Below are 23,864 nucleotides of genomic sequence, written 5' to 3'. Positions count from 1 at the left end.
GGGGAGGGGGACGGTGTACGTGGGTGAACTTCAGAGTTACTCAGAGTCAGGGATCTTTCCCGGCTGCAGGGCAGGAGGTTTGTCTTTACGCTTTGCCCTTTCAATAAAGGACGGGCACCCGTGTTCCCGGCGCCTCCAAACGCTCGCAAAAGGCATTGGAAAAACCTTTCTGGTGGCATCGCTGCTCCCGAGAGAGGTTTCTGTGTTGGAGGTCCCCCGGAGCGCCGGTCTCCCCTCCCCTCCCTGCCCGCTCCCCACCCGTGCCGGCAGCCGTTGCATAAGCCCCAGCGGTTGAGAAGATGGGTGGGCTGCTGTGCCCAGCACCCCCAAGCGTGGCTGCGGCCGAGGGCGGGCGGACACCGTGGTGCCACATGACACGCTATAGCCAGAGCAGGGTTTTACTTTCATAACTAGGGTCTTGGATTTTTATGGCTGTTCACTTACCCCATATCTCTGATGTCAAATAAATGGATTTCTTCCGTCACTGCACCTGTGTGAGGGGGCTGTTGGCGGGGCTTGTCTGTTAACACCTAGGATCTGTTAATGGTCAGCAGCTACTGCAAGTAATTGCTGTCTGAGAAGCTACATGTCACAAAGTTTGAATCTTGCCTAATATTAGCTGCTTTCTGGCTGCAAAGCTATGGTGGAGGCAGCATGCCGTCAGGAACTAGTAGCCTAGTGTGCTTAGGGATGAGCCCTCTCAACTGGGAGGGTGGCAAACACAGAGCTGCTACTCATTTTGTCTCTGCAAGGAAAGACTGCCTTCAGCTTTAGGTAAATTTGTTGAAGAATCTCCCCTAACATGGAGATACTTCTATTTAATATGCTGTCAATGTACATGTGAGATAGCTTGGTAATGGTTTGGGTCTCTGCACGTGGTAGAGCTTAAAAATGATGTAATTAAAACACTCTTCATAGCTGAAGTTTTATATAATATTTCACGCATGCAGAGAGACTTCTCCACAAGAGCTGGTGGTCTCGCTGGGAGTGTGAAGTTCGGGATGATTCATACTCAAGAAGGTGACTGATGTGAAAAAAAAACCTTACTGGACACCTAAAGAGCATTCCATCAGTCATCTCTCTGTACTTCTGCATCTCTACTCTGATAGTTTTCCTAGCACATGCCATTTAGGAGCAAGTCCGCTACTCTAGATAGAGGCATATTCTGTAGGTGGGCTGTGAAGAGGCTGCTAATGAGATAGAATTCCTAATGTGTCTGCTCTTGGTACAGAAGGCATGGGGTTTACAGTAAATCTTGGAGGAGCTCTATTCAGGCTCTGTTCATTTATTTATTTTTTTAAAATTCCATTAATTTGGCATCTCCCTCTCCCCTTTTCATTTTTTCTTTTTTTTTTTTTTCTTTTTTTTGGATGCTGGAGGAGATGTTAAAACCTCTTCATAATGTCCTGTTTTCTAGAGTATCTAGAAGTGTATTAAAGACATCTTGAAGTTTTCTGCATGGTTGGTGTTTGTAAGGGTTTCATAATACAAGCTTGTGGGAGGAAATCCAGGGGCTTTTTTCTCTTCTTTCTTCTGCCTCTCCTCCATGTAGGCAAGCGCACAAGTCCTGAACCTTCAGATATAAAAGCCTTTTCCTAAGCATCTCTTGATGACTATTACTCATTCTACTTGACTTGGGTATGCGTGAGAAAGTACATTTTCTTTGCATCCTTGCATTTCCACACCTTTTCTTTTGGAGCTGGTTTCCTACAAATAATGTGCACTTTAATTTATCTGTAATGAGAACAATCTGAGTAGATAGAAGAATAGAAAACTTCCACAAAGGACCTCCGCTGAGCTCTCCACACCTTGCAATCCCCAGGCTCCTAAATTGCTACCATTTCTCTCAGTAAATTATGATGCTGAAACACATTTGTAAATGTAAATTACTGTATTATGTACAGGAAAATCTACTTATGTCGGCACATGGACTCCCTTATCCACTGGTACGATAGAAATTATTCAAGGCTTCATACAGACTTCCAAACAGCTCACTTAGGCTTCTCTGTGCAGGTGCTTTAAGTGAAATACACCCATATATCTGTATTTATACATGCAGAAAAAACCCCACCAGTTGGAACTTGCTTAAAATAATAAAGCTTCATGAAAATGAGAGTTGAAAAATCTGTTGGTGGCAACTGATGGAATGAAACAGGTGGCTGAAAGAGAGGTCATGGTATTATAACAAGGGAAAAAAGGAGGAAGAAAAAGGTTTTCTGTACCAATTTTATGATAATCACTCCTTATTACGAAACTGCCGTTTACCTGAGGCTGGCTTGAAGTATTATCTCTTCCCCCTCCTTCTTTTTGTTGTTGTTAAACAGCAACTGCTTTCATTGTAATGCAGATCTGTTTGGCTGATGACAGTTGTTTCATATAAATAACTTGTTAGTTTCTCTAGCGCTGTACCAAAACCATGAGTAATATAGTTCAGAAAAAAATGTTTTATACCGATGTGGTCAGTCAGTGGCTTACAACGCAGAAACTGCTATATTAAATGTGTAATGATTCTGTGTAATAAATACCAATATAGGCATGTTTGTCCCCATATCGAACCATCACTTGGATAAACTTGGTTTAAACAACACAGGTGTGCCTCATAGTGAGCTCAGAAACTCATTTGACCTTGCCATGTTCCCAGCCATATCCACCATGAGCCTGACATTCACGAAGCTCATTGTCTGCACCAAAAGTTTCTCATTCCGTTAGGAGTAGATGTTTGCTTGCTGTTTTCTTTCTAGTAATACACTGTAATTACAAATACATACACAGTGGGGATATGCCACTTATCTGAGCTTGTGAGTGAGCTAATGGGTTTAAAGTGTGCCTGTTTCTGTGTGTGTGTATGTGCTGCCAACACGCATCCCTTAAGTGGATCTTAATTTGCAGACAGGGCGCCTGACCTGCCTGATGTATTAGGGGGTGCTGCCGCTGCTGGGACTCAGACAGTGGGTATCGCTGGTGCAGGAGGGCAGGGTGGTCTGCAATCTGAAGTGGCAATCCCTCCATGAGGGGTATCTTGCAGAGCTGTTCCCTGTGTAGACTGAGTGAAAGCTTAGAGAAATGGGCTCCCTCTTCTTCATCACACACTTATATGAGGCCAACTGACTTAATAGTTGAATGCTAACATCAGAACGCCAATAGCTAAGCAGTAATTTTTTTACACTACAAATATGGAATTAAGTATGTTGAAGATGTTTTGGCTTTTCTGCTTAAAATCTGAGCAATGGGCTCACAAAATGAAAACTTTTTTTCCATAAACTGACAGAACTAAAAGATCCATTTCCCACCTCACTGTGAGGAAATTAGCAAATGAAAAATTATTCTTAACAAGTGAATTAAAGCTCTACCCCTGCCAAAGAGAAATTATTTCTGCAGATTGGTTCTTAGAATAGTATTTAGCCCCTACATTTCTAGACCTGGTAGAACATTTACAAGAGACTGTGAGAGAAAGCTAGTGGGTAAATTTTTCTTTCCTTTTGATTTTTATTCTTTTGTCACTGCAGAGATCTGGGAGGAACCTCATGGTCTCTTTTGGCAAAAATAGAGATTAAAGTAGCTTTCCCGAAATAATTCTTGAAATAAAGAAAAATTCAGATTATACCAAAGAGATGCTCAGTAAGAATATTTCCACAATAAAAACCAAAGTCTAGAGAAAACCTTGGAAAGAAAGCTCTATCCTGCAGGTGCTTGCAGCCCTAAAACCTTAGCTGAAATGCAGTCTGGTGGTTTATTTGTTTAAGCACTGGGAAATAGCAAAATGCAAAAAGAAAAACCAGAGCAAACCCCCAAAACCCAATGAAAAACCAAAACTACCAACACACTCGAAAAAGCAGACAACTGAAACCATCAATAATGCAAATGTTTTTTTATTTTTTGTTGATTATTATTATTTAGAAATCAGAGGAATATTGATTAGTGGCACTGAAAATAAAAATAATGTTTTAAGTTTTAATGGCTCCCTTGAGAGGTGAAAAAATCGGTGTTTGGCAAACACTTGTCACTAGGGAATAATTTATCTAGAGAAATGCAGTTTCAGTTTGACCAAGTGAAGAAATCCTGACCAAGGCAGTGGGTGGCAGGCTTTGGGATTCTTGCCTGTACATAGCTCAGGGTTTTCCAAAAGCGGGGCTGTAATGAACCATTTCATAGTCCAATGCTGCTAATAAGCAGTGGGTTGGCAGCATGGTTATGAGGCTTTGCCTTTGGTGACAGTGGCTTGCCTGAGCAGGAAACCATGTGTTTCACTTTTAGTAATGGAAGTGGCTGGAGGTACTGGTTTTCTCAACTCATTGTGTCCATTGGCCATCCAGTTCCACTCAGAAATGTCTAAAATAGGCAGCTTGAGTTTCCTTGGCTGATGTTTCTCTCCAATTTGCCAAACAAATCTGTTTGGGATATGCTTTGTGCGCTTTCCTAACCCTTCTGCAAGCAGAAGCCAAGAATCAAGCTGGCCTCTTCTTCCACATCATCAGCAATAACTGCTTGTCAGTTGTAGCAAAAAGTAGCTGAAGTCATAATTAGAGTGCATTTGAAGGGGAAAAAGTTATGGCAGAGAAATTCTGGGAAATCCCTGATTACGCAAGCCTTGTCACTGTGGATGAGCATACACGTACCTGAGACAGTGAGTGGGGCCTTAGACCAAAATAGAAATTTAAAGGAATGGAAATGTGCTCATTCTTTTTGCTTCATTTATTTACAGACATGATAATGATCATAAAATGCACATCGCTTCTCAGTAAACGTTAGAGACAGGATGGTAGAGGTGTCTCCTATTACTAAGACTTAATTATTTTATGAAATATGACAGCATTTACTAGTGTACTGTGAAGCATTATAAATAATTAAAGCTGAATGACATTTGTAAAAACAAAAACACCCAACAAAAGCCTTTGATCTTTTGATTGTGTTGATTTATTTTACTTAATTTTCCTTGAATCTTAATACATCCTATTTCTATAAATGAGTGAGGTTGTTCTGCATGAAAATGATGGATGGATTTTTATCTTCTACCAAATGTTAAGAAAATAATTCTCACTCTTCAGCCTAATCTCATAAGATCTGCTTACAACTGTCTTTGTTGAGAGTTTCGGGTATGTACTGTACAGAGTTGTTAACCACCCACTCACATAACAGTGACTCAATTTACTTTGTCACCCAAAACATCCATCACCATTTTATCATTTTCTCCCAAGGCATATCACTGGACTTTTTTGGTACATGAAGGAGCCTTCATGAAGTTCTTTCATTTGTAAAGCTTTGAGGTGGAAATTCTGTGTTGGACAAAAATGCAGAAAAAGACTAGGACAGTTTATAAAGAAGAATGGCATGGGGAAAACAGGTTAACCTTTGAAGTACCCTCCTGAATTTGAGATGTGGCTGCAAGTCTGGCTGTCAATGTCTCTGGGTCACAAAACGTAAAAGGACTGTCTTTGAATTTAGAACATGTATTACGTTCTCCCTTCTGTATCTGAGGTTAGCAGCACTTTACAAAAGACACACTGTGAATGATAACTCTAAATTAAGCTCCATGTGAGCTGCAATGGAGTTACGTACATACCCAGAAGGAGATAAATGCATCAGTGATTTGAAAGGGAAAGCCTCTGTGAGCATATAGTAAAGCTGTTGTGTAGCACAGGCATGGACCTATAGACCAAGAGTGTCCTGGGACTGTTGCAGGTGGAAAACTTCCTTGCGTAAAAAATAATCAGATGCCACATAACTTTGAGGTGGAAAACCACTTTTGTTCTGGCTAGTCCTATGGAATAAATAGGCAGTTAGTTGGTGGTTCTTGCTTGGGTCAGTCATGGGGCTGAGGGAATGATCTTCTTGAAGCTTCACCAGGCTTTTAACAGTGTTTTTTTGTGGTTTGGTTGGGTTTTGTGGGTTTTTTTGTCAACTTGGCTGAAATGTTGGGAAGGTGATGTGTATGTGCAACAATCTCTTCTTGCTTTTTATTGGTAAACCCAGCACAACCTGGGCATGAGATACTGACAGTCAGCCAAAGGATTTCCCAGATGCGAAGGAAAAGAGGAAGAACAAAAGAAGAGGCATGGGAGGCTCACAGCTTTGTGGCAACCTCATCTAGTTACAGAACTGATGATGAGGAACTTTACCTTGGAGTAAAATGGATGTGGAAAGTTGGAGCTCCTTTTGGTGTCTACAAACAACTCTACAAAGTTGTTTGTTTGTTTTAAAACTTTGTATGTGGAAATTATGTATTAACTTAATTCTACTGATCTCCTGCATGTTCCAATGTTGGTGGTTTTTTTTTTCCCCTCTTGTTTTTGAATGATTTAACCATTTGCAGATCTTAACAGATAAAAGCTGTGTGGAATTGGGTTTATATGAAAAAATGTGTAAGAGTACATTGAGAAGACCATGTATGTATGTACGTATAGTCTACAGGAGCCTCCGTGTGGGTTAGTGTTGGGTATTTGATGGCTATGTTATGGGTAAGGAGATGTCATGGTGAGTAACTTCAGGGCAAAGGAAGGTATATGACAAGGACCCGGGCATGAAGGACTCTGCTGTGTGTTCTTCAGGTTGCAGCTGTGTGGAAAAACCGTCTATACTTTCTACTAAATTTTCATCCAGAAATGGAGTAGGAGACTGTGTAGCGTCAAGGAAGGGGCTGTTTGTTTCTTAACACCGAAAAATCTGGTGTGCTGCTCAGAGTCTCACCTTAAACAAAGAAGTCTAATGCTTGTCCACTATACTTCACCTCAGCTTTTTCCGCCTGTAAGGCTGTGATAATACCTACCTGACGCAAGTACTGTAGGATCCGATTCTTTGTAAATCCACTGTGAGAAACGGAGACAAAAGATAAAGTAACTTATTTAAGATGGCAGAAGGAGTCTGCGTGACAAAGTGACGGATCCCCAACCCTAGCTTTAAGAGTGAGGCCTCTCACCTAGGCTAAAAGGAGAGTGGAACATAAAAGTGAAACAATGACTTTCAGAGAAAACCTGGAATTTGGGGAGAGGCAGGGGACAGCTGTACATGAATATTATAATTTGATCTTGCTTAGAGTACAATAAACCCAAGCTTTGCCTCTGAATTATATGATTTTTAAAGAGCTTTGCTAGCCTGAGGCTACCACAGGGCACTAAGTGGTTCTTCTCAATGTCTCAGCACCTCCAACTAACTTGTTCAAATGGCTCAGCATAAAGATAGGTAAAGTGTTGAGGAGGAAGGGAAAGATTTATCAGCTTGTTCTGAGGAACAAATGGTCACTAAATACTGCTCTTTTGACAAAGTAAGCTGGTGCAGGGCTAAACCTGTCTGTGCTCTGGGGCTGAGCCTGGTAATTTCTCTGATACTTTCTATACTTCATTTTTGAGGAAGATTGGTGGTTTAAAACACTTATGTTAGAAAAAGTCTTGGTAATGAGGTCCTGAACATTTCAGCCCTGGATTTCCTTTCAAATGCAGCTCTGAATGGCACTGCCACAATCCCCTTCCAAATTACAGCTGTTTGAAAGCTTAGTTAACTTCAGAAATTACTCTTCATAATGGGAAACTGCTCTTTTATCATCTGATCTATTCACCCTTTTTTGAAGGGTTATGGTTTCGAATTCTACCTAGAAAGCTCACTGGTCCTACTGACTACCCAACACTAATCCCCATTGTTGTAGACAAACGGCCATGTAGCCAGAGAGAATGGAGGTGTCTAACTGTACTTAGGTTTCAGGCATAGTAGCTTAATGCATCATTGCTCTCCCTGTGTACCTTTGTGGCTAAACAGGAGGTATGAGAAGATGTAGGATGCTATTCTCTCAGGCTGCCAATAAGGTATATGCAATGAACTTATTGGCATTGGGGAATGGTGCTGCTGGCTGCCCTATAGCCTTAGCTAGGCTATAGATGCATTGCAGAGATAAATAATATTGATGTCTTTGGCTGTCTGACTGTAAGAACTCTTGGTGGAGAGGTGTGGGCTCTTTTTGAATGTACAGGGACTTGGAGGAAGGTGTTTAGTGGTGAGAAGTGTAGGTGCAAATAGTTGAAATATGGCTTGTCTTGCTTTATATTTCAGATGGATTCAAAATTATCCATTCTTCCCTCACTGTTACTAAAGAAAGTGTATTTAATATGGACGTCTAAAGTATGCCTGATTAGGGCTACATGATACGCAAGTGTTTGGGCATATGGCCTGATGCTTTTTACAGGAGAAGAAAAAGAAATTCTCATATTTAATATAAACATAGTTATAAGTAGCACTATGCTTGTGTAGAACTTGCTTCAGTATTTGTCATTTCATTAACTTAAAAATATCTCAAAATTATAAAATTTGCTTCAATATTTCTAATTTCTTTCAAATGTTCGTGAATTCGGCTTTTCATAAAAACAAACAATAAAGCCCCTAATAGCTGGATTATATTTCTTCTAAATTCTAAATGACTCACCAGGAAGCTTGACCCACTGGGGAACATTCTCCAAGTGGGGCAGGGATTAAGTTTCAATTGCACTGATTCATCACAAATGATGAGTTGAACATCTTAGAATCCCTCTGTGCTCTGAAACTGCTCCCTGATGCTGTGTAATGTGCAGGAGAGGGGACTGCCTGTGATGCTCTGAGAGGTGCCATGGGGTTTCTGGGCACCATAGGAGAGGGTGAGAAAGCAAAATGACTTTGAAGCCTGTTAGCATTAAAAGATGATGAGAAAATACCTTGCTGTCATCACTTTATTTCATTAGGTTGCTAATGAGTTTCCTCTAGGGATGGCAATGGGGTAGTTCTTATGCTTTTATCCAATTAGTGAATGATCCCAGGAGTATATCCTTTTGTTGTGAAAACACATTGAGTTTCATTCCAACTTGAGCAGTGTATCCTGCAGCTTCTCTGAAGTCAAGGAAATGCCATGTGTAGGTGCATGCTAGGCCAGGTCCTTTGGTTATTAAATGTTGATGTTAGTCTGATTTATGGTTTCAAGATGATGCCCTTGAGGACAATGGACTCTCTCGTGAAAGTAAATTAAATGCCAAAGATGTGAATAAAGTTTCGTTATGAGTTTTGAGGTTAGTTGTAAGTTGAGACACTGAGAGAATTCACATGTTAAAAACCTGTATAGATATGAAAAAAAAGAAGAGTGCCTTTGATGCTATTGCCTTCAGGGATACCCAGTACCAATGTCTTGCCAGCTGCTTGTGCTCATAGGATCCTTTGCTGCTGGCACTATAGTCACCTCCAGGTTTTAGCGTGATTTAAAATGACATTGAGGAAAGAATCAGTAGCAGTACCAATGCAGCTGGCGTTTTGGTTGTGGGTAGCCTTACATTAGTGAGAAGAACTTAAGCACTTCTTTATTTTTAATGTTTTGTCTCTGCAGGTAGCCAACAGTTGCAAGTGTCACTTCTCTTGCAGGGCAGTATATGTGGCTTTGGAGTGGGTAGTTTATTTCTTTTGTACCTGGCCAGTTTTCACTGTGGTAAGATTTCTGGATTTTCTTATTTTTGAGTTGCTCTCTCTCCCTTTTATTACTGTCATTTGCCTTTGTTGCCTATCTTCCTGCCAAGACCCCGGTGTTCTGTGTGGGTTTATGTCTGGGGCTGTGCAGTGCACAGTACAACGAACGAAGAACACAGAAGTACATAAAAAGTACATAAACATTCACATTTACAAGGTTAGATTGAAATTATTGAGCTCACTCCAACAGGTTCTTTTCCTGCCTCCAAGGCTAGTGTGAACTTTGTAGTCCAGTGCTGTATCTCTGATTCTTTGCTAACAAGATGCTCATAAGATGTTTCCTTTCCCCTTTAGATTTGCAGTACTGGAAGTTTTCAAGCCCTACGGTGGTAGACTGTGTTGCAGATGTTGCAAAGTAGTTATGCACCTGGTTTATGTGCAATTTGATGTAAAGATAGAGACTGGCTTTCGACCTCTGCCTGTCAATGTAATGCAAACCTATGGCAAAAAGGAGGCACCAGTGGCCTTCTCCAGCTTGTAAGCTTTTATTTTTTTCCGAGCTTTTTCAGGTGTTGAACTAATGCTGAAATGTGCTTGGTAAGTCCTGCTGATGCATGACTAACAGTACTGGAGCAGACTCTCAGTGGCTTGGATACTGGATAGTGTTGCGATTCCTTTGTAGACTCTTTTTTGGCCTTGAGAATCTTGATTCAGCCTGGATGGCGAACAGCAAAACAATGTTTTTCATTTTCTTGAGTCTGATGTGGGCCATATCGTCATTTGATAAATGCTCTATGATCCAGAGTGAACAGCAAATTTACTGAGTGCTGGGTTATTTGGTCTCTGTCTTGTCAGCTCTTTCTTTGCTTCTCTTCTTTCAGCAGATAGTGGGAGGGATGAGTAATGTTGGCTGCAATGCTGGGGCAGTTACAAGCTGGACTGAGACCAATATAGCAGATAAGATGCCTCCTCCCAAAGTTTGTATGTGGTGTTTAGAAACTGCTAACCTGATGACCTTCAGACAAGTCACCTAGGAGTGTCAGATTTTCCCCTAGCATCCCCTTACCTGTCAAACCTGAACCTTAAAGCTGTGATGGCTGTTGACAGTCCGACTTTGGTACCGTCCAAATGGGAGGGCTGGCTGGCACACACCTTTTACGCTTTCCAGAGAGGATACTGCATGTCTTTCCCTCTGGGAATAGCGTGGGCTCTCCCAGCCCACAACAAGCTTCTGACCAGACACTTCTCGGGGATGTGATGTCCAACAACAACATGCACCAAACATTATGTATGATCATTCAAGCTTTTGGGTAGTCTCAAGCCAGAATCACTCTGAGAAATGTTCTCCAGGGCAGGCTGGAACCACAGAGCTTGTGTGTGAGCTCTGCCTTAATGAATGTGTTTCAGAAAAACCTCATACACAATAATCCTTTTTCTTTTTTTTTTTTGAGTTCAGTAAATTCTGCTCTTTTTTTTTTTTTAATCGTATAGAAGACACAAAGCTGAGCTGTCTCTGGCTATACCTGGTAGTTGGAAGCATGACACAAATATTTTTATTACCTCATGTGTAATCACATAGAGTCACCTATTCAAGATCAAGTAATGCATTCTTCACCTCGTGTCTGGTAAAAATGTGAGAGATCAGGTAACAGGGAATTTTAAAGAAAAGCCTCCTCTAATCCCTTGGTTATTATTATTAATCTCTGGATTGTGCAGTACATTCTTCTCTCCTTACCCACCCCTCCTTAGTGCCGAAATGCAAGCAACCAAATGTGATTCTGCCATCAGCTCTGATGGGACTGTCCCTATGATAGCTGATTACATTTCCAATTCCTTTTTTTTTTTTCAAAGAAAGACTTTGAGTTTGGTGCTTATATTAGTACCTGGTCTTGTACCAAATTCAAGTAAAATAAGTGTATAAAGTGAATACAGAAGAAGAGTAAGCCACAGCTACTGAACCCCAGTGTGGGGGCTCCTCTCTTCACAGCTCCTGCTGTCTCTGTGTGCAAACAGAAGATACAATGACTAGTATCGGGAGGGAGATGGAAGGAGGAGGGGAGCTGACCTGTGGTTGTGAAAGTGCTGGGTTCATTCCTCCTCGCTTCCTAATCGCTAAGGGCCGTTGTTTGCTCAGGGAAAATTGCAGTGCAGGCAGCGACAGGGAAAGCTTTCATCACGCACTGATTATACCTCTCTCCTGACTTAGCAGAAAAAGAAGGTAATTCACATTCTCTTCAGTCTTTGGCCTTTATCATGAGATTACTCATGTCTTTTGCTTCCTGAAAGTTGGAGATCATCCTCTTTCACACGTGAAGTGCCAAGATACCAGATGGCCTTGCCTTTCTGCCACCAATGATCTTATACTACTACCCTTTGCAGCTGTGCATCCTACTAAATAAAGCTGCAGCTGACTGTCTCTGGAGGATGTGGGCCCACAATTGGGTTTGGAGCTCCAGTGTGCCTGCTTCTTCCATCTGCTTGTGTTTTTGGAGCTGTAGGTCATAAAAAGAAGTTTTGATCACTTTGGACCCAGTGAGACTTAGGAGCCCTTCGACTGACCAAAGATAGGCATTTCCAGTGAGTCACTAGCAATTATAAGATGAGATGAGGACAGGAAGGGAGGGTGGGAAGTCGTGCTTAGAGTGCACTAGGTAATGCTTTATAACAGTATTTTTTCCAAGCTTGAAAGAAGTCATTAGGGATGTGAAACAGAGAGAAGAAAAAGAGCAGGAAATAAGCTGTGATGGAAAAATCATAGCCCGACTTCTCCTAATTTGATCCAAAGGCTGAAAAAGAGAAAGATGTGAATTCTGCTCCCATAGAAGCAGCAGCCTGCTGTCTGACTTGTTCCCTGGCAAGTCAGTTCTGCTGCCCACTCCCACTGGAAAATGGGGATAACGGCCAGAAAACATGGGCCTCTCCTGGGTCTTGCTGCAGCTGATCGGTGTGTGGGCAGTGGCCCCTGCTTCCCAGATGGTAGCCCCTTCCCCAGCCACCTCTGCCTGAACATCCAGCGTGAGCTTTTAGTTTATGATTCAGTCACTCTACAAATGGTGTCACAATTTGTCAGGTGCTGAGAATGATATTTGCTTGATGGAAATGTTGGCCCTATTGTGAATCAATCCTAACAGCTTCTCGCAGCAAGGTTGTACGACAGCGAGATGAATTTACTATTCAGGCAGACAAAGCAGCTTCTATTATGTGTGAAAACACAAATAATAGGAGGATAAATGCAAAAGAGTGAGAATGTCTTAGTGTTAGGCGGTCACAGGCACAACAGTGCTTGTCAGCATCTGACTTGAGTGACAGAGGTGTACAAACAAGGCAGTGGTGGGAACAAGCAGGTACACCCAGAGGGCTCGTGCCTGATGGGGCTGAGCTGTGGGTGCATGGAAAAACCCCATGAGGAAGATTTCAAAGACATCCTGTAAAGGGTCTGCATGGGAAAACATGATTGTTCCTTAAAATTAAGTAACCCCTCACTCATTCTAAGTTAAAGGAAAATTGGATGTGGGGTAATACTTGTGAAGGTACCACAACATATGCATTTTCTTGTAATCCCAGTTTTCTATGGTGCAGAAGGGTAGCTGGAAAATGTCAGTGAAACTTTTTAATTTTAGAATTTTGTCGTATTTTCCAACTGAAATCTTCAAGGAAGATGTTAATTTTTAATTAAAAAAAAATTATTAAAAAAAATGAGCAACATGATTATATATTCCTTTTAGTAACTGAAATATAGAATAGTTGATATTATAATTGGAATTTATTCATACTGAGTTCTTTTTTTTTACTTGGATTCAGAAAGGAAAAGTTATTTTGTTTTAATTTGAAATAGGAGAATTTCCCAAAGAATGGAAATGCTAAGTCCTTGCAAGCTGAAGTTGTTATTTGGTGGCACCTGTGAAACTATCTTGGCCATGGTTAATTTTCCATGATAGAAATGTGTTGTAATAACCACATGTAGTGTTAATCAGTCCTACGATACTTAGCCTCTTCTGAAGGACTAGAGACTGAATGAACATGGAAGGTGAATTGTCCTCTGACTGGTAGTAGAAGCCGCTTGAGGTCATGATTCAAGTATATTATCAGGGTAATATTGGGTAGTGGATGGCCATCTACATTTTTTTATCTAAACAGGGAGGTCATTCTCCAGGGTTGTCTGAAAGCTGAATGTACATCATGTGTATGGTTAATGGTGGTGGGTTTTTTCCTTTCCTTCTCTTTCTGAGCATATTCTATGCTTGGAAGTCTGCCTCTGCAGCTACTGGCAGAATGCACCTGGTAATAAAAATGCAAGTTGTCACTTATTGGACACCAATTCTTGTCTTACACAGAGAATGAAATTGTAATGTTAGGGCTGAAAAGGCTTCCACCCCAGGAGGTGTTGACCTGCTCTATAACCATTTTCACTGTTCCTTTCCAACCACGGAGCAGTTGGATCAGCATTTACCCTCTCTCAGGGAGGGGAATCAAAGTGGTGGATCTTGGCTGGATGATGGTCTTTCCCACCACGCTCTGGTTGCTGGGTTTGCACTGCAGTGTGCAAACAGGGAGAGAGTTTTGTAGAAGTCCAATTCCTGCGAGATTTGGCTCTTGGGACTGAGGAGCTCCCATCCAACTAATTTGGGCAGTGGAGAAAGAAGGAGCCAGCATATTTTTAGTGGCTGCATGTAGAGGGTTGATGACCTCCTTCTGTTCAAGACTGAAGGGTGTTGGTAACTATAGCCCAAAAAGGAACATAAATGATAGGCAAAATAGTGAGTGTTTGTTATAAAATTATGTCTGGGCAAAGGATTGCTGACTTGTACAAGCTTGTACTGGTTTTGCTGTTCTCGACATCTGACTCCCACAGGATTTAAGAACTTTCATGGGAAGAGACCATGTGAGTATGCAGTTCTTGCCATTAAGACTAATGCATTTCCTTCTAATGGCCCTGCTGTTATGAATCAGTCCCCATGTGCACACCCTGATGGTGGATGTCACTTCTCACTGGCTCTGGAAAAATTGTGAGTGCTGATATGTGTGAAGAAGTCAATATGAGGAGGGGAGGATTATTCCTGAAGGATAACTTCAGGCTGGGGAGGCTGCCTTCCCTTGATGTCCTCAGCAGTCATTAGCAAGTGAGAGAGTCTTCTCCTGAGGGCCATTTTGCCAGCCTAATTCATGGTCTGGCTCCAAATTGTCCTCCTGAAGAGCCCATCTCTATCGACTGCAGACAGTCTGTGGAGAGCAGTCTTACAAAGCTAAAATTAGTTTTTATGTGGACCCCTCCTACAAATAGGATGAATAGATGTATATGCTTATTAGTGTTTGACAAATGTTTCCAAATTAAAAGAAAAAGAGCAAAACATGGAAACTTTTTCTGTTAAAAGCATGTGTTCTTTTTCAGGGGGTGGGGTGTTTGGATTTTTGTTTTTTTATTCTAATTTTTTTATTGCAAGAGGTAATTCTGGTTTGAAGTGGAGGTGGTGACTTCTTTTAGCAGATACTGGCAAGTACGTCAATTTTTCAAAAGTGCTGCAGTAGCTTTACAGCCAAATAGAGATGTTGCCATTTTGCTTGCTGTGAACTGCATCTTCAAAAGCAACTTCTTTGCCAGCTGCAAGGGCAGCTGGGAGGCACTTGTTTTGTGATTCAGTCCCAATGCAGGAAGTGAAAGTAAATTTTTTGCCCTCTCCATCTCTTTTTCTATGGAATCTGGCCACATTTGTCATGTTTTCCATGAACTACAATAAATTACCTGGAAAGTAAAATGCATGGATTACCCACAGCTCTGCTGGTGTTTGAGGATTGTTCTTTAATGGTTCAGAGCCAGACCTGGCTGGTGAAAGGAACATGTATTTGAGGTGGGGAGGTTGGTGCCTCTGTCCAGGTCCTGGTGTTGTTCCACAGTCCAGCCCCCTGTCATGACAAGCTTTGCTTTTAGCTTAATCTTCCTGCTACCCTGACCGCACTAGAATGGCACAGCCCAAACCTGCGAGGGACAAATCTGTATCTTGAATAGGCAACACCTCCAGTTGTTGACAATGTGCAGAACGGTACTGGGGTGGCTGATATATGACCCCTTTGTTCTTTTCCTTTTCTTCTTTATTTGATTTGTTGGGAGCTTGACAAAGTACAGATGAAATGAAAAAAGACTGGAGAAGGGTAATGTAAATCACTTCAGGCATTCAAGTGTGTTCGTGATTATTCTGCAGGAAGAGAGATGATTGACTGTGGTTATTTAGTTTATGGGTAGAATAAAATATGATGAAATAAGTGAGCTCAGGGGTTTTTCCTGTACTTGCCATACATGATTGTTTTCTGTGTATTTAATGTGGACTCCACTGCTGCACCAGATCATTGAAGGGAAATATTTAGTGGGATCCAAAGAAGGATTAGACTTTTATAGGAAAATGAATCACATTCCTAGTGAGTCTGACTACTGAGTACCCACAATGTCACCAGAGTTGCCAATACTTTCTTGCTTCAGGGAGTGAGAGGATGACCTGCAGGGGCTAGAAAGGGATTGTCTCCATGCAATGTAACTTTCCATCCTTCATTGGGCACATGCTGCTGCTTGTGTTTCTGGCTGTCTTCCCTTGAATTACCAGGTATTGGTGGGATATTCAAAAGAGAGTTCTTGAAGTCTCTTGTCCAGTGATTTGATGAGGCGTGACAGCCACTAGGGACCTAAACAAATAACGAAGAAGCTAATTCTGTTCCCCCATCTCAAATTCTAATCTTGTTTGTGACATCACAATTGGTTGCCATAGGGACAATTGTGGTGTCATAAAAAGAGGATTAATGATGAGTTTAAGTAAGTGAGAAATAAGCAGCTGGAGCAGATGAACTTCTTAATAACTCCTGCCTCCTCTGAAAGCTACCGTTTTGTGCATAAAAATATTGCTCCAAATAAAGAACGATAGGCTGGAAGAAAGTCAGTAAATATGCAATAAAGGAACAGTTGTGCATCCAAAAGGATATTGCTCTAAGCTTCTGGGGTCTATCAGGATACTGTTGTGTAAAAGAAATTTCATTTATGTAAAGAGGTGCTAGAATGAGCAACAGATCTGTTTCAAGTGGACTTTTCCCAGTGTGAAGCCACGCTTTTTAATCCTTCCATGAATCTTTTTGTCATGTTTTTAAGCATGGAAAACTATATGTGACTAGGGTTAATGTTCCACTGTAGTTGATTTAAAAAATAAATATGGGAAACATGATGGTAGTTGATATGTAGGAGATAAATGAATTTTGGAACAATTTAGCTGATTCCTTTGCAAGGGTGTTTCGAATCTTAGTGCCTTGTGTGTTTGGTTGTATCAGAAAATCAGGATTCCTGGAGCTAGCATATTTCAGGATAGGTCATCTGGTACTTTAGCCTTTCTCTGTGCTCTAAAGGCAAGGAGGGCTACTCAACTACATCAGGTAAATGGGGTTCTTGCACCCAAGCTGATGGGATCTGAACTACTGTATTACATTTTTCCATGTTGCTGACTGTATGCAGTTTGTAAAGCAAAGTTTAGAAAAACGCTGAATTACTTCTGCAGCATAATATCAGAGCAGGCACGCTCTGCTTGGCTGGACTGTTCTTGTTGCTGTTCACTGCTCTGACCCGAGCCACTCCAGCAGTAATGTATTAGCAGAAGGGCCATTGACAAGAATTATTAATACATAACAGGGGACAAAAAGTAGTGTGAATAGTTGCGGGTGGTGCTGGGGATGGACTCGCTGGCAAGAAGCTGCCAGAGGGCTCTGTGTGGGTGTCAATGCTTTTGTTTTGTATCTTGCTCTTGTGACATTTGCTTAACGCTTTTTCTCTTCCTCCTTCTCACTCTTCTTGGTGCCTCTTCTATGAGCTGGAGAGGAACGTGTATTTCTCCCCACATGGGAGTGGAAAAACAGGGCTCCTGATGGAGTTTTAGGGGATCCAGCTGTCTTGCTCATTGCCTCGATGTTGGTCCTTGCTGTGACTTCTGAAGAGGAGTGAGAATAGCACCATCTGGTTATTGCTGCTGGGAGTTCGAGCAGAGCTGCTTTTGCACCCACTATTGCAGTGCGTGGGAATCCTTACCACAGTGTGCTCACTTGCAGACAGTGACCAGTACACCAGGTATCCCTCGGATGATGTGCCAGGGTCACCGTCTGCCTTGGAGGGCTGGTGGCAGCTGAGGTTGGGCCTCTGCAGCTCTGGCCCTGTGCTTGGCCCCTCTGAAGCATTTTCTGGGAAGAATGTCAAATTCTAGTGACTTCTAAAGTTGTTTTGAAAACCCTGTACAGAAATACATTGATCCCTGCAGCATAGCTCGGATGGCAGAGGGCAAGCTGTGCTCTTACCACAGGAGATGAGAAATTCGGTAATAAAGGTTAAATTGTGAATTTTCTGAAAGTTTGCTAGAACTGTAAACAGCCATTTCGGGGTACCTGCCTGGGGACACATGAGCTTGAGGCACCTAGGAGACTTTCTCTGTTTTTTAGCCAGCCTGGGGATCTTTCCAGCATTACAGAGGATTTCAGTGGGTGTAGTGCAGATAGGCATGGACGCTCTTTTACTAACTGCTACCTTCCTGGTACAGTTTTTCAGCTGTCTTTTCTCTCCCAAAGCCCATGACCTTTACTCCTTCTGGCTGAAGCAGTATTTCTCCTCAATCTGCCCTGTGCCCCTAGGCAGAGGATCTGATTGCCAAGGATCCTACTTTGCTGTTGTACCATGCTTTGGGAAGAGCAGTTTATAAGTGCTTTGGTAGACCTGCCCTAAAGGTAGGTATTTTACAAAGTGGGAACACTGCTACTCTGAGCTGTGCAGGCAGGTTGGGGAGTTCTGTGCTTCCAAGTCCCAGAGCAGTAAGTGGAGGGCAGGGTGGCATGACAAGCCCAGAGCAGGGCAGATGGATGGTCCCAGCACAGTCTGCTACAACCTGGGCTTTGGCAGGGAGCTAAAACCCTCTGCTGCTTAGATTTGGGTGGTTCTCTTCAGAAACAGATGACTTCTTTGAGTGTCTCACTAGATCACAATAGTAATTCCTTGGGGAATAGCTAGAAGTGCACTGAAAATTTTATTAGCTCCTCCATATTGTGGTGTGCCCACCGTTGAATGTGCAACTTCAGTTAAGTCTGGGATGCCTAGGGAACTACTTCATTAATTTTTCATCTATGCTTATCCAGTGGTCCACAAGCTCTTCCCTATCCATGTGGAGTTGGGGGGCTGTGGCTGTCCCTGGCACACCTCAGCTCAGTGCCAGGCCTCCCTGAGGTTTGTGCCAGGGACCTGGTGCTGTCTGTGCCTGCTCATGGAGACCTGCTGGGACCTCAGGGTGTGCATCTGGGGACAAGCTCTGCCCTTGCTTCTTCTCAGATGCAGTTTTTCCCTTTAAATCTTCTGTGGTTTGGAGACCTTGTCCTTGTAAAATCAGAGGGGTTTTTTTGTTTTCAACAGGCTGCACCACATTCCTCCCTTTTCAGTTACAGCAAAGGCAAGGTGTGCAGCTGGAAGGAAGTGTCCTGGTGGGAGCAGGAGGGGATGAAAAAGTATGCTGTCCTGGTGACATGGTTCAAGTGGGTTTGCTCCTGTGTTGCCTCGCGGATGTATTAGGCATGCTTTTGCTGATGTTGTGGGTTAAGGAGGCAGGATGTTAATATTCCTGAGATAAAAAGAGGGTTGACTGGTTTGATATATATCACTTTGTATACATTAACTGTACTACTGTGCATGTAAAACACTGGATAAGCATACCTTACTTGTGGCTTGTAGATGTGTGCCTGTCTGCAGTTGGCATGCAGTCAGTGAAGGGGCACGAGTATGTGTCTCTGAGCTGGGCAGGAGAACATTATTCATGAATGATCACATGCAGCTGACAAACTGTGGAGATATGTGATAAATCGGACCTTTGGCGACCTCATACAGGAGAAAAACTGAGCCTCGTTCTCCACTGAGTAGTTGCTGTGCTGCTGGGGCTGGTGATAGAGGTGTCCCTTGTGACAGGAGAGCTTACAATGTGTCTCACTGTGGGTGAGGGACAGGATGAGGTTGTTGCTCCTTCAAACAGGGCGTGAAATACATTTGTAGGCTACAAGAACTTCTCTCAAAGTCACCTTGCCCATGCAGAGCTCAGTCGCTGCAGGGATGGGCACTGTCAGTGCTTTTTGCCTCCAGGCAGAGGGTTTTCTAGAGATTCATCCTCCCTGCAAAAATGTCTGCTGAAAGTTCAGGTCTTTGTGATCTCATGAGATGTTAAACACAGACTGAACTCAAAAATGTGTGGGTGCAGCAGGTCTGGGTGCTAACATCTGTCAGAGCACAGAGGAAGTACATGAAGCAAGGGGAATTTTTCTGTCTGTTGATATCGAGGAAGGATTGTGAGCAAAAATGCTTTATTATATGTGTTTACATGGGTGTCTCGAAGTTCCTGCACCCTGCATTCCAAAACAGCCAAGACTGTTTTGCCTGCTGTCAGCTGAAATCAATTTCCAAAATCTTTCCTCTCTTCTTCCCCTGCCTTATCTACTTTTCATCCTATTTAATAAGATGATGATGAAAAAAACCCACCCAAACCTAGTAAAAAAGGTCTAAAGTTTGCGATTGTGGATTTATATTTCTTTCATTTTAGTTGGGAGTTAAGTCTATTACCGCTTGCAAGTTACCTCTGATATCTCCTGTGTGTAGAAGATACAAGTTTGCTCCCAAGCGGGCAAAACCCTTGTTCTGGTTTTTTTTGTGATCTGCATAACTAGGAGAAGGCCAGGCTCTGTGGCTAACCTGGAGATCTCTCAGAGAAAGCTAAAGGCAAGCAATCTCCCAGATCCCATTAATGTCCATAAGATCTGCTCCTCAGCTTCTTAGATTCCTCTGGAAAACTCCTGCAGATGGCTTAACTGGATCCACCTCACAGGAGCCTTCCCAAGGTCAGAGTTGTGTGGCTCTAACAGGGATGTTGAAGCTGTCCTTGCTGTTTGAATTGGGGCTTCCCATGGGTGAAGCAGTAACAGTTAATATCTGGCCTAAATTTGCAGCTCACTTTTTAAGACTCCACTTTTTATGTACTTTAGCAGTATTAAGTAATAAATTCCACTGAAAGTTACGTGTAAATGGGAAATTATTTCTTGATTGTTATTTCATTTCTGAAGTGGTGCTGTTCAGTTTTATCGTAAGGATTTTGATGAAGCTAAATGAGAAAAAGAAACCCCTCTAGCAAAATATCTCTTGTAGGAGCCCTCTTTTCATCCGAATCTGGGAACATGAAAGTGCAAATCTGTCTCTTGCTGAAAAATTTCATTTCTGTTCTAATTTGTAATAGGTCTCTGGGTGCTGAAACAATTTTCCTTTCTCTGCAGATTTATCCTGAGCATTTCTCAATGGTCTGGAACTGAATGAATGTTTAAAGTACATCTTGCTTTCTCCTCTCTTTCCCCTTACATGTAGTACAAGGATATGGCTAAGCCAGTTGCTGACCAAAATGAGCTGTGGAGATCAAAGTGTTAAATGTGAGTCAGACTATCTTGCATTAGAGGGTGAGTCAGCTTTGGTTTTAAAAAAGACATTTTAAAGAAGCTGTTTGGAAAAAATGCTGAAAGGAAATATTTTAGAAGAGTCTCTCAGTCTCCGAGAAAAGATGCGGATTTATTTATCTCCATGAAGAAATGATATCAAGTGTTAAAAGTAGTAGTAATGATGAGATCACTCTAAGTTAAAGGTGCTGGGAGTATCATGCCCAGTGTCCTGCACTGGTCACTCATAGCAGAGGCAGCAGTCATTCAAGGTGAAGTTACTCAAGGTGAAGGTCAGAGATGCATGCCCAGGTTAGTGAGTACCTTGGCACAACTGACAGAAAAATGTAAGTGATGGGATGTCCCAGGAAGGAGAAAAACTGATCTGCTACTTGGCTGAGCTGGTTTAGTGGCCTTTTGAGCTGGGCTTGAGAGCTGAGACTGTGGAGGCTTGTTATCACCCCTTGGGCAGCAAAGCCTGGGAGAGCTGTGGAAGGTGGGATGCTGTGACGGCCTCGTGGGGAGGAGACTTCTTTTTGTGCACACTGAAGCTCAGGCATTTTGGTAGGAGGTTAATAGGTGTAAAGGGGAAAGGTTCATTTAGGGAATAGAAAGATTGAAGAGTTGGCAGACATCTATAAAAAGTTTTTCCTCTCCAGATTAGTTATACCTGCTTCCTGTGTTTCACAGTATTATCTTTTTGGAAAAAGTATGGTTAGCCCAAAGGGATAATCCTCAGTTGTAAAGCTGGAAAACACCAGCAGAGGAGAGCTGGTGATGTGTGACACAAAATAGCAAATGAACCAGCTAAACAGCCATACAAATTCCCAGTAGAAAGAACATATTGATAAAAAGCAGAAGAGTTGTCCTTAGCATGGGATGGACTATTACTGTGCACTGTAAATTAAGTAAATTTATTCCTGAATCCACTCTGACTTTTTGTGTGTCTGTAAGCAAAGCTCCATTTTATTTCTAAGATGAATACAGTAGCTTCTTCCTACATGTGTAAAGATGTCCCAGCAATTCGTGGTAGTATATTATTATTATACCGTATTACAAAGGTAAGGGTTATTATGTGCTTTGCCTGACATTGTAGCCTTTCATAATGAGTAACAACTCTTAGAGCTTTTAGCAAAGCCACAGTGGTTGTTACCTGGTTTAGGCAAAAGCAAGGAATTATTTATTTCCTGCTCTAACTCTTGATGCTCGGGTTCCCTGAACTTAAAGTAAGATTTCTGGAGGATGTGGAAATTGCACGGGTTTTTCTTACTCTGTTTTTACTTGCTGTCCTGACGCTCATTGTCAGGTCCTCCATGGAAAAAAATAAGCCAAGGAGGTTTTTTTTGCCTTTTTTTTTTTCCTTTTGTAATTACTCACGTTTTGACCTAAATATAAAAAATGGGAAGGGAAGTGAAGCCTACTGAATGTGACAGTGGTTCCAGTAACATCTCAGAAACCACTTCTTTCCCTCCCCATCTTTTTCCCACTTGAGTACCCTAGGGCATTCACAGGGCACTCCTCAAGCCTCCCTGGGTCTACTGCTTTCCTGCCATCGTGCTGGGCATCTCCTGCAGTTGGCAAGAAAGACGGGCATTGCGTGCTGGGGGCAGGAGGTGCGGGAGCCGGCAGAACTTCTCAAGGATGTGGGACCGGTGGAAAGACAAACATCCTTGGAACATACGGAGGTTGGAAGATTTCATATATGCTTGTGTGTATATATCTATGTGGTCCAAGTTGTCATGTGTATATATCTGTGTGGACCACCCATGTGGTCCAAGTTGTTGTAATGTGTGTCAGCATGTTGTCCATATATGTACAATAACAGAGCTTATGTAGTACAGTAACAAAGATACTGTTCAAGGTTAAAAGGTTCACCCTGTTGGTTTCTGTCATGGCAATTTGAATGAAGAACTAAAGAGGAATTTCCTCTTTACATGTCACCAAGGACATCTAAGCTTTAGATGTATGGTGTGCAACACTGGAAGTGCTGGGGTGTGACGGAGGACTTTGCAGACTCTGAATAATGCTTTTAATAATTTATGCCATGAAGTGAGAAAATTTTAGAGGGGTTTTGTCAAGGTTAATAGGACCCAAATCTGACCTGCCCTGAGAATGAAGTTTACTTAATGCTTCTGATCTCTGTCATTCTCATTCCCTGTGCAGTCACAGTGTGATGTTCTGAATGCGGCAGGTGCTCTCCACTGCCAATCTTCTGGCAGCAGGCACAGGACTCTGGGCTACCTTCAGACTGCTGGTGCATTGAAGCAAGCTTTCCTCTATGCCTGCCCTTTGATTACCTGAGTGGATAGATCAAGCAGTCATGGTTATTCCCCATTTGGTTTCCACCAGCGTGTGGAATTCTTATGGTATTCCCTAGAGCTGGCTTTCCTGTTATCCTCCTTCTTTTGTTAAAATGAACCTGGGTTTGAGAGCCCCAAAATTAGTAGCTTCACAACCCCTCAAATTTACTTGTAACTCCTCATGGTCAAGATGTTTTTCACTGTGAATGCAGACAAATCACAGTGATTTGGAAGGTAGGGTGATGAGTTTGCAACAGCCGCTGCACAGAGGCTATTAAATGCAGAATAACTTTGTACAAGGGAACCCCAATTATTAGTTACTAAATTTCACTAAAGTCATAATATTGGGTATTGCTCTTCATAAGTGTTATTTAGTTAACAACTTCATTGTCTCTCTCGCCTGCTCAGTTGAAAGATGCAGCCCTGCAGCAGGTTTGGCGCTGCTCCTGATGGCCCATTCACAGGCAGGGATTGAACATCACAAGCCCCCTCTGTCCTGTTTTCTCAGCTATTAAGCTCTCGTGCTGTGAGGCGGTGTTAACCCATCAGCTCACTAATTCCCACTTCTCTTATTCTACCTCTTAGATTTCTTTGAGCAGGCTTTTATTTAAGTCTTTTTCTGTCTCAGCAGCATCCCCATTGAAAACAAAGACTGACTCAGTATTAAAGCCTATAGGACTAATTTATTCAGTT

General features: G+C 42.2%; 1 protein-coding gene across 4 annotated transcripts in view; it reads left to right on the top strand.

The window, feature by feature from the left end:
• Nucleotides 1-23,864, top strand: part of DGKI (diacylglycerol kinase iota) — a 215,083-nt gene that overhangs the window by 655 nt on the left and 190,564 nt on the right. The window lies entirely within an intron of this gene.

Source organism: Strigops habroptila, chromosome 3, assembly GCF_004027225.2.
Source record: "Strigops habroptila isolate Jane chromosome 3, bStrHab1.2.pri, whole genome shotgun sequence".
Lineage (NCBI taxonomy): Eukaryota > Metazoa > Chordata > Aves > Psittaciformes > Psittacidae > Strigops > Strigops habroptila.
Note: the sequence above shows the minus strand (reverse complement) of the source record. Positions and strands in the feature narration are given on the sequence as shown.